The sequence below is a fragment of the Camellia sinensis genome, chromosome 7 (assembly GCF_055761805.1).
Source record: "Camellia sinensis isolate YWXY chromosome 7, ASM5576180v1, whole genome shotgun sequence".
Lineage (NCBI taxonomy): Eukaryota > Viridiplantae > Streptophyta > Magnoliopsida > Ericales > Theaceae > Camellia > Camellia sinensis.
Window position 1 is genome coordinate 118,396,178 of NC_138967.1, and position 18,151 is coordinate 118,414,328.

General features: G+C 35.8%; 1 pseudogene; it reads right to left on the reverse strand.

The window, feature by feature from the left end:
• Window positions 1–3,268: 3,268 nt before the first annotated feature.
• On the reverse strand, window positions 3,269–6,049 carry LOC114268582 (G-type lectin S-receptor-like serine/threonine-protein kinase At2g19130; annotated as a pseudogene).
• Between the last annotated feature and the right edge of the window lie 12,102 nt (window positions 6,050–18,151).

Sequence of the window (18,151 nt, forward strand, 5' to 3'; positions counted from 1 at the left end):
TAACACTTTAATGCAACACACACACACACACACACACACAAATCTAATTGTACTTTTCCTAAACGAAACGTTCCAATGTAACATTAAAAAAGAAAGAATGTAAGATTTTTCAAACCGCTCCAAAGAACTATAAATATTTCTTAGTAAGTTTTAGACAAATGTATGATTTCAAACTGTAAATGTTACGTTTCAAAAAAGTACACTAAGAAGTTTTTTTGTGTTTTTGTGTGTTATATTAGAATATGTTACATTAGAATGTTATGTTTGTAATTACATTGATTGGAGTGTTAAGTTTGGAAAATGTACACTAACGTTTTTTTTTTTTTTTTTTTTTTTTTTTTTTTTTTTTTTTTGCATGTTACATTGAAGCGTTACGTTTGGAAAGAGTATACTAAAGAATTTTTTTTAGTGTTACTTTGTTACGTTTGAAAAAAGTATACCAAGAAATTTTTTAGTGTGTTACATTATTGAAGTGTTACATTAGTGTGTTAGGTTTTTGTTCGTAATGTGGGATTTGTTTTAGAATGAAGGAAAATCGAAAACTTCTATAGTGTACATTGCCCAAATGTGTAATTTTACATTTTGAAAAACTCACTTTTATCTCTAAAAAATTAAACTCAAACATTTAAGTAACTTCCTTTTTATGTAATTTCCACTTTAATATGATCTTTGTGTTCATAAGAAAAAAATGAGGACTGAATAATTTACAAGATCAGTTCAATATTTCTTTGATCAATTTTAAAGTAGTGTTTGATTTATCGTAATAAAAAAATAGAAAAAAATCATCATTTTTTAAATTTCTTATGTTATGGCCACTCTCCTACAATAGTTAATGGTAATTTCATTTTTAATAATACATTTTTTATAAATTAAAAATAAATAATAATAAAAAAATTTGAGTGAACCAAACATCCCACCCCAATAGACCAAACACAACATAAGTTATTTTTTCTTCCAAATATTACTCTAACATAATAATATAAGAACAAGTCGTAAAAAGGTTTGTATCATTTAATTAATCTATTCAGAATTTTATTATAAAAGTTAATGTATAATCTAAATTCAATTTTTACATGGTAGTGTCTATATTTAAAATGAATTTAGATCACATATTAAACTTTCTTTAATAAATTTATGAATAAAAATTTTAATTAGATTGCATGTATGGACAGAACTGTGTAAGGACCAAGAGGGACTCCAATCCCTTCCTATTTTCGACAATTTGTTATTAATTTTATATTTGTGAATATGTATAAAATGTATAATAAGATGATTTTGACTAATTTAACTGATTGCATACTGAGATATAATAATTCAAAATTGAAAAAAGTATTTATTGGACTTATTTAGTTTTCTTGAGAACTACTTTTTTCACAACGCTTATATAAAAAATTATATTCAATTAATAATCCATCAAAACTAATTCAATATAATTTATGCATATGCATTGACCCCTCCTAAACAAAATTCCTGGTTCCACCCCCTAGTTGCATTGTTGATAGAAAAAATGTTTGAATCATTTAGCCTCAATTTGAAAATTGACTATTTTAATTGACTTTTTAAATTTTTAGGAAAAGACGTATAAAAAAATAAAAGACAATTTGATAACTTGTAATGTTTTTTTTGACTAAAAACCAAAGTCCCCAAAATAGTCAAAACGCATTGCCCATTGTTCTGTTTCTTTTTTTTTTTTTTTTTTTTTGAAATACATATATATATATATATATATATATATGTGGAGATTTGGTCAAAACTCTTTTATAATAAAACTTTAATGAATTAAGGACAAACACAAAAAGTATTTATTGAAAGTCCAACATATATCATTATTATCAAAATATTAAATTTTAAAATAATATAACTTTTGATGTAGATGTCAATTTTTAATAAATTAGTATTTTTAAAATTCTCTCATCAAAATCTATCAAATAAGATCTATATTGACTATATAAAAAAATTAAAAATAAAACATTACTGTCGAAATTGATATAAACCATAACAGTAACATGTTACTTTGTTTTGTAGTTACTCTATTTGGCAATAATATGTTACTTTATCTCACAGTAATATGTTACTTTGATTCACAATAACATGTTACTTTGACAATATTATTCAAGAAAAAAAAATTTATTTTGCCCTTACTTAATTATGTGTTTTCTCTTTAGGAGATTTATGAAACAAAACAAATTGAGCTGCCATTTTCACCAAACAAGAATCCAATGAAGGAATTTTAGCTAAATTTTCCTATATATATAATGAGAAATTCTATAATACACCACATCTTGCAATGTTTACCATATGCCTCAATTATGACTTTTGTAGTATTTGGTTATGACATATTATAGTGTTAGTTATTATGACTTGATTGTGACTTATTATGATATTAATTATAACTCATTATGATGTTAATTATAACCTATTATGATTATTATTTTGGTTATGATCTAAAAATTCTTTAATTATATATTATGAAATGTTTGGTTATGATTCCTTTTTTTTAGTTAAACCTGAAAATTATTTAATTATGACATTTATAATATTCAACACTACAAAATATCATATTTTGTATATGGTTTATGTACGGTTTCTCCAACCCTTGGGGGCTTATTTTGCTTTCGCAAACTTACAATTTTGAAAACCATTAGGAGTGGTGGCCCAATGGATTGCACATCTCCCCTCCACCTAGCCTAGCAAGGGTCTATTCTCAGAGGTGCCAATTTGCTTCGGCTCATCGCGCTGCACTTCAATCGACACTTTGCCTCCTATGTAACAGGTGGGTGAGGTCCATCTGTATGCTCCAATGGTGTGTCCCTTCCTTTAACTTGAGTTAAATCTGACCGATAACCGGTTATCCAAGATTAGAGCCACAGATGTTATAATGTCCCACAGAGCATCCTTTTTTTTAATTTCTCAAAAAAAAAAAAAATACTTGCAATTTTGAAAAGTACCTACATGAAAAAATTAAACGCTTTCTAAAGGAAAACCATACCAAACACATTGACTAAAACAATGAAACAACGCTAATACCAATGAATATACAAGTAACAATATATAGAAACTAACAAAAGAAGCCTTACACCACCATGGGTCTTAAGGCTTCTGTAAAATAGCATAATATATATACAGTAGTTAAAAGAGGATAAAGAAGTGCGCAAGGACATACTTGTTTTATTGTTTGATTTGAAACTACACATGCATAAGGATTGCTCCATAGTTGTGAATTCCGACTGGAAAGAACTCAATGAATAAATGAGAAAACTGTACGCTCTTACCGGTTGACAAGGGCTTGAAGAAAACGAGGAATTGGAGGCGGGATCACATCTAGAATCCCTTCGAGGATCTGAACTACCTGACCCGTTGATGGCCTATCATTCCCATCATCTTGGATGCACCAACAAGCAACTTTACAAATTCTCCATGCCTCTTCAACATCAACACGTTTCTCCAACATGGTCTAATAGGCAGTGGACATCACCTCCTTCTATGACTACACTTGCAACCCAAATTGGGAAGAATTTAACAATCCTTGCTTCGGATTGATCACTGTTTGTTCTTCCTGATATCAATTCAAAAAGCATCATACCATAGCTGTAAACATGAGCTTTGGCTGTAATGGCTACTCCTACTATCCACTCAGGCGCAAGATGGCCTGTTGTCCCTCTCATGGTAGTCAGGACCCGGCTAAGTTTGTTGGAACAATCTTCTGTGTAAAATAAAATAACTTGAAAATAAATTCAAACAAAATAAATAAATAACATACCAGATTTATTTATCGAACCGAATTAAAATTAAGACCAAGTCGAGTGTGTGACACTCTGTCCTTAAGACAGATTCGTCCCGCTATGGTGCTTACGGTTGAATGACGTCTATCTCCCAGGATACAATGATCTTCACAAATTTATAGAAGCACTTCAAATGAATTTGTTCAGCGAACCAAATCTGCGATCTATACTCTCTTTGATTACCCTAAAATAATATGAAGAATAAAGGACGCAAGAGAGCAAAATGAAGGCAAGGAAAATGAATTTTCAGAATCCTCAAAATTGGAATGGGGCTGCCTTTATATAGGCTTTGTTGGCACCTATTCAAATTGAATAGAAAAGGTATGAAGAAGGGACATACCCCTTCCTTTAAAATAAAGAGACACCATGAAAGGTTTGCACCCTTTCATTCAAAATAGAGACCCTTCTTTTAAAACAAAAAGACACCATGAAAGGTTACACCCTTTCATTCAAAATGGAGTCTATTTCAATTCACAACTACCTCTTTATAAATTTTCCAACAAAGTTCTCGTCCAACAAGCTTTGCTAAACCAAAATCTGCTACCTTTGGACATAATTCAACATCTAATAGAATGTTTTGTGGCTTTATGTCACAGTGTACAATGCAGTCTCGGCACCCTTCATGAAGAAAAGCCAACGCCTTGGCTGTCCCTAGTGCAATTTGGTACCTTGTCTTCCTATCTAGTACCTTCGGCTCCTTTCCATGGAAAAGATGGGAATCTAATGAGCCATTTTGCATGTAATCATACACCTGTAACTTCTTATTACCTTTAGAGCAGAACCCACGAAGCCGAGCAAGATAAATATGTTGGATGGTGCCAAGTGTGTTGACTTCTGCTCGGAATTGCCTCTCTCCTTGGTTGATGCTTTCCAACTTCTTCACAGCTATGAAAGTGGAATCCGGCAATGTCCCTTTGAAAACAGAACCAAAACCTCCGCTCCCCATTTTCTCCGAGAAATTTTTGGTTGCTTTTTGCAAGTCTTTTGTATCTAAATGCAACCAATGAACCATAAACTGCATCTATTCGATCTTTTCCTAGAAAGCTCAACCAACAACTGTTTGGCCAAAGCACACAAGGAGTTGCTATAAGCCTCCTTTGTTGCTTCCACATAACATAAACGAGGCCCAAGACTACTACAACTGAACCCACAACGCCAATAATAATCCCTATATTATTATCTCTGGAAAACTCAAAAGCAGTAAGTCTGAGATAAAGACTGCTTCCACTACTATCATTTCCCAAAAGTTGTTGCAGGTTAACAAGGTCCATAGTCCAAATTGAACACCCATTCCTGTCATAAGCATAAGCAGTGCAAGAGCAGTTTTTCAAACAAGAAGATTCACATTCCATAGCACTGCTAGAAGCCACAGATTGAGGATGTTCAGGCAATCTCATGTTGGAATACTCTTGAAACCTATCTTTTCCTTGATTACCAGCACTGGCATTTCCACACTGTAACTTGGTTCTCCTTACACACCCACCAGAGTAATCACCCAAATACCAATCATTGCCCGACTTAGGATTAAAACCAGTCAAACAATTACAGAAGGGTTGTGTATTCTGATTGCAAGTTCCAAATGGCCCGCATAAAGCATAAACGTCGCATTGCTGTTTCGGCTGAGCCCAAAACAAATTACACTCCTTGCTGCCCTCCAACCAAGTGAGTTGCTTGAGTTGCCCCGAAACATCCATGACAACTCTAAACATAATGTAAGGATCACAGGGAGAATATTTCAAATAACTCTCATTTTCATTGTCAACAAAGCTAATATTAAACATATAATTTTGTCTTCTTGTCGGTAATAAGCTAAAAATCTCCCCATTCCAAGGACCACTAGTCCAATACTGTTTAGACCCATTCCACAACAAACCATAGCTATTATTTGCATCTGGAATATGAGAAAATAGTCCTAGTGAAGGGTCTTTGGAGTTCTTCCATGAAGTCAGACTTTGGTGTGTATTGGCTCGCTTGTTATATGAAATCTTGCTACCGGGCAACCAAGTGTGAACAAGGTAATCAAAACTTTGCCAAATTGGTTGTGTTGAATTAGACCCATCTCTCAAAATCAAATTACCATCATCACCAAAAACTGCTACCACAGAGAGTTCTGATTTGTTGACCAAATTGGGGTTTGGGACTCGTTGAGAAACGGTGCATTTTTATACTTTTTTAGCAAGTTACTTATGATTAAATTATACTAACTTTATTTTTTTTGCAGGATGGTGGGTCTTACTAGCCTTTTTTATGCAGGGTTGACCCACCATATTTTTATTTCTATTTTTTTTATTTTATAATCAATTTATATTTCGTTGTTTACGGGCAAGAAAGTAAATGCCACCGTATCTCGAGAAACTACCCTTTCGTCTCAGTGCGGTTGGAGCTATTTGTCTTGTCCCGTAATAAGAATTAAATGTATTTTTGTTTGTGTCTGGTGGACACGTGGGAGTTAAATCTTGTAGTCATACCAGTATACCTGTATACTGACCCGTTTTGTCTCTTGGCAACTCGGGTGCGTTCTATTTGAGCGCAGTCATGCTTACTTTGCAGGATTAGTTGGGGCTACGGTGGTGACGTAGAATAACTATAGTTGTTGGACTTGTCGTTTGGACTTCTTTTGTTTTCTTGAGCTTAGGATTGATATTAGTTTATGTATTTATTATTTTTTTTATGACTTTAGTACTGGGATAATTTGGCATGGTTTGTAACCGTACATTATTTAAGTTATTTTGACTATTTATTATTACTTTAATGTTAGAGGTATTGGATAGTTACGAGATTATGGTGAATGGTTTGGTTGGCGTTTAGTTTTTTTGTTTCACTCCTAGGGTTTTGATGATGGAATATTGATTGGGGTTTAGTCCTCATTTAATATTTAATTGTCTAAATTTTTGGGCGTGACAGTTTGGTATCAAAGCTCTAGGTTATCCTAGACTTGTGAGAGTTTAGGTGATCCTCGAATTGTAGAAACATGGGTTAGTTGGTTTACGCTGGTAGTTGAATTTATTCTTGAACGAATTCTTCCTATGTGTTTAACTTAAAGGTCATGGCTGGAAGGTATAATTTGAGAAGTACTGAGCCCAATGCCATAGGGGAAGAAACTACTGCTGACATAGCGGCAGCGGCAACTACTATCGAGGCTACCAATACGGTGCAGGTTAATGTGGTGGAGATGACGGCTCAGTTACTTCAGGTTGTTCAGAATAATAATCAAGGCCAGTAGGGAGATCCCTTTGCGAAGAGAAACAAAGACTTTGGTTCTTTGGAAGGTCAAAAATTCTCTGGCGATGAAGGACCCATTGCAGCTGACGCTTGGGTTCAGAAATGCGAGATGGTATTTGGTCGTATACCACTGAGGTCCAAAAAAGGAGTTGCCGACACATCATCTTAAGGAAGCAGCCTTATCTTGGTGGAACTCGTAGAATGAGGGTCTAGATTTAACGACTTTGACTTGGGCAGATTTCAAGACTCGTTTTGACCGGAAGTTTGTTCCTGCTGCTATTCGGTCCCAATTAAGTGATGAATTTTCGAAGTTGACTTAAGAGGGTAGAATAGTGATCGAGTATGTCACCAAGTTTAATGAGTTGTCTCTTTATGCCCGTTACTTGGTCGACACGCAGGAGAAGAAGAATAAGAAGTTTATTAAGGCATTGAATAATTACTTATCTAAGTCCCTTATTCCCTTTGATGTTGAGCCGTTTGACAGAGTTCTTGACTTGGCATTGAAGTATGAGGAAAAGGAGAAGCAGTTTAAAGAATGGAAGGCCAAGGTCGGAGAGACTTCCAGAGGGAGTCACTTCCAGCAGTGGGATTGGAACAATACCGATCCTATGATCAAAGGCATAGGGGTAAGCAGTTTCAGAGGCCACAGCAGCAAGGTAGTCAAGGAAATTTCAGACCTCAGGGTAATTTCAAGCCTCAGGGCAATTTCCAGCCCCAGGGGCACAATTATCAGAGACAGGGTGGTCCGTGCCTACAGGGTTATCAAGGATAGCGACAGTAAGTGCCAAAGTTGGGTTATCGTCCTCCTATACCTCAGTTAGAGGGACCCTCACCTATCAGACCAGTAGCACCTCAACCGATTAATATGAAATGTTTTGGGTGTCAGCAGTTGGGGCATGTAATCAAGGATTGCCCTCAGAGACAGCAGGCGCGACATGGTCAGGCAGCTCCAGCCAGGGCATTTGTAGTGATGCCAAGAATTGACAAAGTGCAAGGTACTTTTAATCTCTTTCAAGAACCTATTAGAGTACTTTTTGATACTGGTGCCTCTTATTCTTTTATATCTAGACAGTTTGTAGAAAGAGAACATATTGTAACTACCTCATTGTCTAGACCTATTTGTGTTGAGACCCCTTTGGGAGGGGCAGTTACTCTTTTTGAGATGTGTAAAGATTTTGAGATTGACTTTGCAGGTAGAGTCTTGTATGCAAGCTTAATTGTTTTAGAGTTTGAGGGGTTTACAATTATTTTGGGTATAGATTGGCTGCGAAATTACTTTGTGACTCTAGATTGTGCTGGAAAGACTGTAAATATAGATATTCCTGGTATGCCAAGGCTTACCCACACTTCTAGCGATGGAGAAGAGTCAGTGATGACGAGTTTTCTATGCTCGGTAGAAATCCCTAAGCAGGATATTAGTGAGGTAGATGTGGTGTGTGAGTTTGAAGATGCATTCCAGGAGATACTTGGACCTCCTCCTCGACGGGTGGTATAATTTCGCATTGACTTAGTGCCGGGAACTGCACCAATTTCTAAGGCGGCATATAGAATGTCGCCTAAAGAGCTTGTGGAGATGAAGAAGTAGCTGGAAGAGATGCTTCAGAAAGGGTTCATTCATTCAAGTAACTCCCCGTAGGGAGCACCCGCGATCTTTGTCTCCAATAAAGATGGCACTCTCCATATGTGCATAGATTACAGAGAGTTGAACAAGGTGACTATCAAGAACAATTATCCGCTACCTAGAATTGATGACTTGTTTGATCAGTTGAAGGGGGTAGCCATGTTCTCTCAATTTGATCTTAGAACGGGTTACCATCAGATGGGTGTATCAAAGGAAAGTATACCGTTTATTACTTTTCGGACCTGGTATGGGTTATACGAATTTCCCGTAATGCCTTTTTGGTTTGGCCAATGCTCCTGCCTATTTCATGGACTTGATGAATAAAACTTTTTAACCGTATCTAGATAAGTTTGTGATTATCTTCATAGATGATATCCTGATGTATTCTAAGAATGAGGAGGAACACAGAGAACACTTGAAAGTTGTATTGCAGACTTTGAGGGAGAAACAGTTATATGCTAAGTTTAGTAAGTGTCACTTTTGGGAGAAAGAAGTTCAATTTTTTGGGACATGTTGTGTCCAATTAGGGAATAACAGTAGATCCTGAGAAAGTTGTTGCGGTCAAAGAATGGAAGCAGCCTACAAACCCTACAAAGGTGAGAAATTTTTTAGGACTAGCCGGTTATTACAGGAGATTTATAGAGAAGTTTTCCATTATTGCAGTACCCATGGCCAAGTTGACACGCAAGGATGTGAAGTTTGTATGGGCAGATGATTGTGAGAAAGCTTTCCAGGAGTTAAAGCAGCGATTGACTACAGCACCGGTGTTAACTATATCAGTACAAGGGGAAAAGTTAGTAGTGTTTACTGATGCAAGTGGAACTGGGTTGGAATGTGTGTTGATGCAGCATCAAAAGGTTATATCTTATGCTTCTCGACAGTTAAAACCTTATGAGAGACGATACCCTACTCATGACTTAGAGTTGGCAGCAGTTGTTTTCGCATTGAAAGTGTGGCGCCACTACTTATTTGTGGAGCACTTTGAGTTGTACACATATCACAAGAGCCTCAAATATCTTTTTTTTCAAAAAGAGTTGAACATGAGGGAACAGAGGTGGGTTGAATTCGTTAGTAGTTATAATTTCAAGATCCTTTACCACCTGAGAAAAGGAAATGTGGTCGCAGATGCACTTAGTCGACAACATGGGTTTATAGCTTCTTTGATGATTTAGGAATGGAAGTCCTTGGAGTTAATTTTGATACATGATGTTTAACAAATAGAGAGTGTTAAGAGGGCATACATTGGTAGTTTGACCATGCAGCTGACGTTACTGGGTAAAGTTTGTCATATGCAGAATTTAGATGGGTTTCTCATCAGCAAGCTCGATGACCTTGTAGTGGATTTGATCGATGATTGTCCTACTGATTGGTCTGTGGACTCAGATGGGAGATTGCAATTCAAGGGCAGGTTGTGTGTACCTAACATTGTTGAATTGAGAAAAGAGATTATGGATAATGCCCATAGGTCCTGATATGCCATTCACCTTGGTGGGACTAAGATGTATCATGACCTGAAGAGGACGTTTTGGTGGGAAGGTATGAAGAAAGACGTAGGAGAGTATGTTTCTCGATGTTATGTGTGCCAACAGGTTAAGGCAGAACACCAACGACCGTTTGGACTTTTGCAACCTCTTGAGATCCCTACTTGGAAATGGGAGTACATCTCTATGGATTTCGTGGATGGATTGTTGCGGTCTAAGCGAGGTAATGAATCTATTTGGGTGATAGTGGATCAACTCAACAAGTCTTTTCATTTTATTCTTATCAGTGTTCACCGAATTACAGATAAACTAGCTAGGCTGTATATTCAGGAGGTGGTGCGACTTCATAGCACACCAGTTTCTATAGTTTTAGATCGTGATCCGTTGTTTATGGCAGAGTTTTAGGAGAGCTTTCAGCATGCTTTGGGTGCTAGGTTAGACCTGAGCACAGCTTATCATCCTCAGACGGATGGGCAAACTGAGCGGGTAAATCAGATCTTGGAGGATATGTTGAGAGCTTGTGTCCTTGAGCTTGATGGTAGTTAGGAAGAACAATTGCCATTGGTGGAGTTTGCTTATAATAATAGCTATCACTTCAGCATCGGGATGACACCTTTTGAGGCTTTGTATAGAAGACCATGTCGATCAATTGCTTATTGGATGGAGGTAGGACATGCGCCGTTGTTAGGGCCAAAGTTGGTAAGAGAGACCATGGAGAAGGTGAACATTATTTAGAAACGTATTAAGACTGCACAAAGCTGTCAGAAGAGTTACGCTGATAGAAAACGTAAGGGGGTTGAGTTGAATGTCGGAGATTTCGTGTTTTTGAAGGTCTCGCTAATGAAGGGCATCATGCGGTTCGGAAAGAAGAGAAAGTTGGCACCTAGATATGTGGGACCATACGAGATCACTGAGAGGATTGGTATTGTGGCTTACAAATTAGCTCTACCACTTGCTTTAGCTGCGATTCACAATGTGTTCCATGTATCTTTATTGCGAAAGTGTGTGCAAAACCCTTCCTAGGTAGTATCACCAGAGGTGTTGGGGATTAGCAACGATCTAACGTATGTGGTGCGACCGGTTACTATTCTAGACCGAGATATAAAGCAGTTGCGGTGCAAGAAAGTGAACCTGGTGAAAGTGCAATGGAGCGAGAATGAAAATGATATCACTTGAGAATTGGAAGAGAAAGTTCGACATCTGCACCTAGAGCTTTTTGTTTAGTACTCTCTTCTATCGAATCTCGGGACGAGATTCTTTTGAGGTGTATATTGTAGCTACTCTAATTTCTTCGTAAGTCTTTATTTATTTATTATTACTTAATTTTATTTTTGGCTTTATTAATTGCGTAGTTATATAAGAATTTAATGTGATATTTAATTAATTTAATGTGTTTGTTAATTATATATATTGAAATAGAAATCATTGATATAAAATTTATATACGATATTTATATTTATATATGTTGTATTTGTGATTTATTTGTCTAATATAATATAATAAGAAATTAGGTTATTATATATATATATAATATTATATAAGTAGTCAACTAGGTTTAGAAGTTAAGAGGAAAACAAACAGAGAAAAAAAGAAGAAGAGAGAAACAGAGCAAGCCGTGTGAGAGAGAGAGAGATTGATTAATCAAAGACTATAATGCCCTCAAAATATACCCACAAATCATACATTTGAGATATCCATAAGCTTAAGAGAATAAAGTACATTCCCATTCATCAGAGTATTCTTACAAGAAGATTAAATGTTGACAACAAAAGTAAATGCCCTATAGGCTTACAATTTTCCAAGTCAACTCTTGGGTTCAACAAAAGTAGAGTTCTAACTCTTTACACAAAATAAGCCCATGGCTTGATATACATGTAATATACAAAAGAGGGTTAACAAAAAAAAAGCTATCAGCCTCAAGCCTTCCAAGCTATGTCCTTGGAGGTGACATATCACCTGAACCTGAAAATGATGTCCCATATAGGGTGAGCCAACGCCCAGTAGAGATATGCTAAACATAATATGAGCAATAACTAAAACATTAGCATTTGATAAATGTTTAACTCATATAAACCAATGTCCAACACAAACCAATTCCTTGGCAAATATGCCCATGTTTCATTCCATTTTCCTTTATTTAACAATTTCGATTTAAAAACATGGCTCAAAACCTGGCTAAACAATTCTCATGAGACTACGGCGCATATCAAAAACCTTTCCAATATCAACAATTTAAATGAGATTATAACTCATAATAAAACACTTTTATACTTCACAATTCACATGAGATAACAACTCATATCAAAACACTTCCATACTTCACAAATGATACACAGATTTTCTGTATCAATGGAGTCCATCCCCTATCTCCTCCCAAATAATATCCGGTTTAGGAGTCCATCCCCTATTTCCTCCCAAACAATACCATGTATATAAACAATTATCATATACAATGATCAATCAATACACATATTCGATGTATTATTCCAACCAACATATTCAACCGATTAGTTTTAATTCACCTAATCATCATGCAGTGTCTACAAAAATCAAGACTATCCTCCACCGATAGCTCCAAGCAGTTATTTCTAAACAGATAATAAATGCATCAACAATTTCAAGGTGAGTGATTAATCAATCCAACTCCACCATTTATTCTCATAACTTCTCAATTTCATTATTTCCAAACCAATTTCCTTATCTCATAATATATGCCATTATTTATACAAATGACCCAACTATATCCAACTATGGTATTTTCCTCCTTTTTCAATATTGACCCAAAGGTCCAAATATTAACAACAAACATCAATGGACTCATTTTGAAACCCAAATACACATTTGTGGTTCAAAAGGAACAAAACCCCTCTTTTCAATATTTCAAATCTCAAACCCTAACTTCCCAAATCAAACCATTTATACAAAATACCCAACATCTATGTTAAAGATCATAAAAATGAGTAGTTATCCCTACCTCAAAGAAGAGATCCAAAGGAGATGATGTAGAAACTCGAATGTGCTCCAAACTTAATGATTTTCGGATCCAAAGATAGCCCAAGCCAAGCTCCACCTTTTATACAAAGAGACCAAGGTAGAAACACTTTAGAACTAGATCAAACCTTAGAGAGAAGCTATATTTTAGAGTGAGAGGCTCTCAAGTTTGTGTTTTGAAAAGTAAGAGAGAGAGTAAGAGTTGAAAAAGTGATCCAAAATGACCCAGCTGCTAACTGATATATGTATGACCCACTCGAGCGGAGAATAAGACGCTCGAGCGTCAAACACAAAAACTGGACCCGCTCGAGCGCAAAGATACCCGCTCGAGCGTCAAGACACAACTGCAAAACTCCACCTGCTCGAGCGCAAAGGATATCCCATTCGAGCGTTGATTACATTCCTCCAGCACTTTCATAGACTTCGAACACCCGCTCGAGCGCAAGGATACCCGCTCGAGCGCTACCCGCTCAAGCGTAAAGAACACCGCTCGAGCGCAAAAAACACTCTTGCAGTATTTCTGTAGACGCACAAAATGTTGAAAGTGTGCAAACTCCCCTCGAGCGCAAGAAGACCCGCTCGAGCGGATCACCAAAAACCTGGGCAACAAGAGTGGGAACCAAAGCTCAACCAACCTGTTCGAAACTTGCCCAACACAACCTAAAACTCAAACACGAAGAGTAAAGGATGGAAATGAGAATACGACAACAATACAACCACGAAACAATGTCCGGAATACAATAAACAAAGAAAGGGAAATCGGGATCGCTATAAAGACAACCAGAGGAGGAGATCAATTCCGAGAGAGAGAAAGAGAACAACGGAAAAAGGATGAGAAGGTGGAGGAAAAAGAATAAAAAGATTAGGGTTTTATTTTGGTGGCTCTATTAATTCTCCAAGTTATTTTTTTGATGTTCAAAAAAATATTGTGAGCACAAAACCCACTTTCCTTAATTTATATTTAATTCATTATTTTTATTTATTTATTTTTATTTATTTGATGTTGAATTGATTTCATATTGCATATAGATGATTGATCGATTTTAATTATTTTGATTAGCTGTGTATGTAAAGTTTAGAATTTTTAGATGATTGATTGATTTTAATTATTTTGTTTAGTTGTGTATGTAAGGTTTATGGTTTTTAGTTGATTGATTGATTTTCATTATTTTGATTAGTTGTGTATACCAGGTTTAGGATTTTTATATGGATTTATTTTATGGTTGTAATCACACTCATGGTTATATGAAATTAAAATTAATTAGGAACCCATAGATAAATTTCTTATACTCCACCATGACTCCATAGATTGTTGTTTTATTTGAGTGTTGGTGAGAAAGAGTATATAAAAAAAAGTGAGGATTATGAGATTTATTTGAATGCCTTAGGCTTGACATTGTTATGTTTGTTCTCATAAGTGAGATGTTTTGTATACATATATTGTTGCCTCGTTCTCACGAGTAGACGAGTGCTTTGATTTACGCACGTACGTATATGCTAATCATCTGAGGAGTGTGGGTCAAACTCATGATGATATCCCCGTGCAAGTTTGGTTTCGGAGCGATGTTAGGTATACAAGAGGCACGTGGGATATATGGTAGACCAGAAATGAAAGGCCGAAGTGGTGGAGTTAAAGTACAAATAATTTAATTATGAGTTTATTGTTATAGTGTGAATTGTATTGATTTGTACAGGTTGAAAAATAGAAAACGACCTCGATAAATTATGAAATTTGAGCAGAGGCATGTATACGTGATTCTAAACAACTTTTGTGTTTTAACTTTTTATTAAAAAGATTGATTAGAACTTATAATCGGATGATCTTGGTTATTGTAGTTTTGATTCATTTTAGCAATGTAGATTTTAAAAGCTGTTATAATCCACGAAACGAGCTCATTTTTATTGGTTTTACAAAAACTAAAGTAAAACATTATTTTGAACACTTTTCGTATTTTGAACTTTTCCAAAAAAATTCATCTTACAGTAGTTTTTTTTTTTTTTTTCAATTCCAGATTTTTCAATCGAGTTTTGGTTAGGATTTTCTATTAAGTTTTTCTCTCAACCTGTTTAGTTTCTACTAAATTCGTCCGTGTTCTCGTTTAGGAAATTTGATTTTGTACAACTTTTGTTGTTTGAGTTTTGGTCAATTCGAATTATTTAAGCATGAAATGGTGCATTTTTATACTTTTTTATACTTATAATTAAATTATACTAACTTTATTTTTTTTGCAGGATGGTGGGTCTTACTAACTTTTTTTTATGCAGGGCTGACCCATCATATTTTTATTTCTATTTTATTTATTTTATAATCAATTTATATTTCGTTGTGTACGGGCAAAAAACTAAATGACACCGTGTCTCGGAAAACTACCCATTCGTCTTGGTGCAGTTGGAACTATTTCTCTTGTCCTGTAACAAGAATTAAATGTATTTTTGTTTGTGTCTGGTGGACATGTGGGAATTAAATCTTGTAGTCATACCAGTATACCTGTATACTGACCCGTTTTGTCTCTTGACAACTGAGGTGCGCTCTGTTTGAGCGTAGTTGAGCTTCCTTTGCAGGATTAGTTGGGGCTACAGTGATGACGTGGAATAACTATAGTTGTTGGACTTGTCGTTTGGATTTATTTTGTTTTCTTGAGCTTAGGGTTGATATTAATTTATGTATTTATTATTTTTTTTATGACTTTAGTATTGGGGTAATTTGGCATGGTTTGTAACTGTACATTATTTAAGTTATTTTGACTATTTATTATTACTTTAATGTTGGAGGTATTGGATAGTTATGAGATTATGGTGGATGGTTTGGTTGGCGTTTAGTTTTTTTGTTTCACCCCTAGAGTTTGGATGATGGAATATTGATTGGAGTTTAGTCTTATTTAACATTCAATTGTCTAAATTTTGGGGCGTGACACTAGGTGTTTGCCGCTTTCCCTTTTCTTCGTCACTTCATGAGAAATAAATGTAGCAACCACCTCATCTAGTCCAAGAGTATCTTTTCCGTACATTAGAGTAGTCTTGAGATTCTCATATGATGGAGGTAAGGAGACCAGCAAGATAATAGCCTTATCTTCTTTCTCGATCTTCACCCCAATAGACTCCAACTCCATTGTGAGCTTGTTAAACTCATCCAAATGTTCTGTAAGGTTTGCTCCTTCTATCATTTGAAGTGCGTGCAACTGCTTCTTCAAAGACAATTGATTTGTCAAGGATTTTGACTTGCACCTCAATTCCAACTTTGTCCATAGCTCTGCCAGATCTTCTTAATTGATGACTTCTCGAGATATAACTGGATCATGCTATTTGCTAAATCTCTCAACTCCTCCCACTTGTCATCTCCCATGTCTTTCGATTTGTTGGACTTTTTGTTGAGAGCTTTCACCATGCCCTCCCACGTTAAATTTTTTACCCTTTGCAACCACAAGGTAAGGTCATTATTACCATTGAAAGGTTTTATCATGAAACTTGCACATTTTCCTATCATTTTGATCTTATTAAAAAAAGAAAAAAGAAAAACTGTTCAGAATTTGACTATTTTGACCTCACGATTATGACCAGAATGACGTGCTTGGCTAGGAACATACTTCCTTCCTCTTCAGGGGCTAAATTGAAAATAACCCAAAAACTAGGGGCTAAATTGCAAATTTTCCAAACACCAGGAGCCAAACTTTAATTTCATAAACTACAAAGGCAAAATGAAAATTTCCAAAAATTCAATGACCAAATTGTAATTTCTGAAAACTTTAGGGACCAAATTACAATTTACCAAATTTCCAACGGTCAATATGCAATTTCTAAAACTGTTTGGTGACGTGGTAGATTCGCTGGCGTGGCTGGGACACATGTCGTTGACTGGCTGATGACCTGGCAGTGATGTTAGCTATACCCAAAAAGAAAATAAAAAATCCTTCAAATATTGTTGGTGGGACTTCTTGAACTCCAAACCAAGGAGTAAAGACCTCAATCTTTCAACCACTGAGCCAAACTCGCCTTTGTGATGTTATTTGCCAAGATAAATATTTAAAGTATTTGGATTGGCAATAAAATCGTTATCTTCAACCTCCAGTCAAGAGTAGGACTCTAGTTCAGAGTTGACCTTACGCGCCAAACTTTGACCGGGGCATGTGAGCCACCTCGACCTCCGTTTTGCCTGTTCTTTCCGGGTTTGGACTCCTTTCGTCAAGACCTTCTTCCCAGTATGCTCAAAAGTGAATTTTGAGCAACTTGATTCTGACAATTTCGAAAAACAAAGTATCTGAGCCTCTGTTTTGCCTATTTGCTCAACTTGAGCTCTGATACCAATTGTTGTGATTTAAGGCCACCCATTTGAACTACCAAAAATCAAACACACAATAATGGACACAAGATTTACGTGGTTCGGCCTCAATGCCTACGTTTACGGAGGGAACTGGAGATTTCCACTAAAACAAATAAAGATTACACAGAGGAGGAGACACTCTTACTCAACTTACACACTCTCTAATGCTTTACACTCTCTGGTTTTTATCTCACTCTCACAGGATATATACATTCTCTTGTATATCACTTGTGTTCTTCCTTTTTATTCTTCTATTCAACGCACAGCTCTCCCTATTTATATATAAACGGGAGGGCCAAAGATTATCAACATCTACTTGCCAACAACCAACTACCAAAATAAATGGCAAGCCACCCTAGGTTTGAAGAACTTCAGCAAATCTGTAACCTAAATTTGTAGTAGCTACATTTTGACTTCCATGGCTAACATCACATAGTGTGAAATGCTCAACACCACCCAATGTCAACAACAGTGGCTATCTTTATCCACATGGATGAACTCAACAGTTGGCACATTTGGCAGGTGCCAAAAGTCAAATTTGACACAAGTTTTGACATTTTTCAAATATAACAGCTGCTAAAACTTACCATTGGAGAACCACTTTTGCCTCACACTTGCTATATTATAACTTTAGTATCTCCAATGGCAAACCATTAAGTTGTCTATTGTAAAAAAATGTTATCATTTGCTTAGAATGAATGATGGTTATTTTTAATTATAATGGCTTGGATTATTT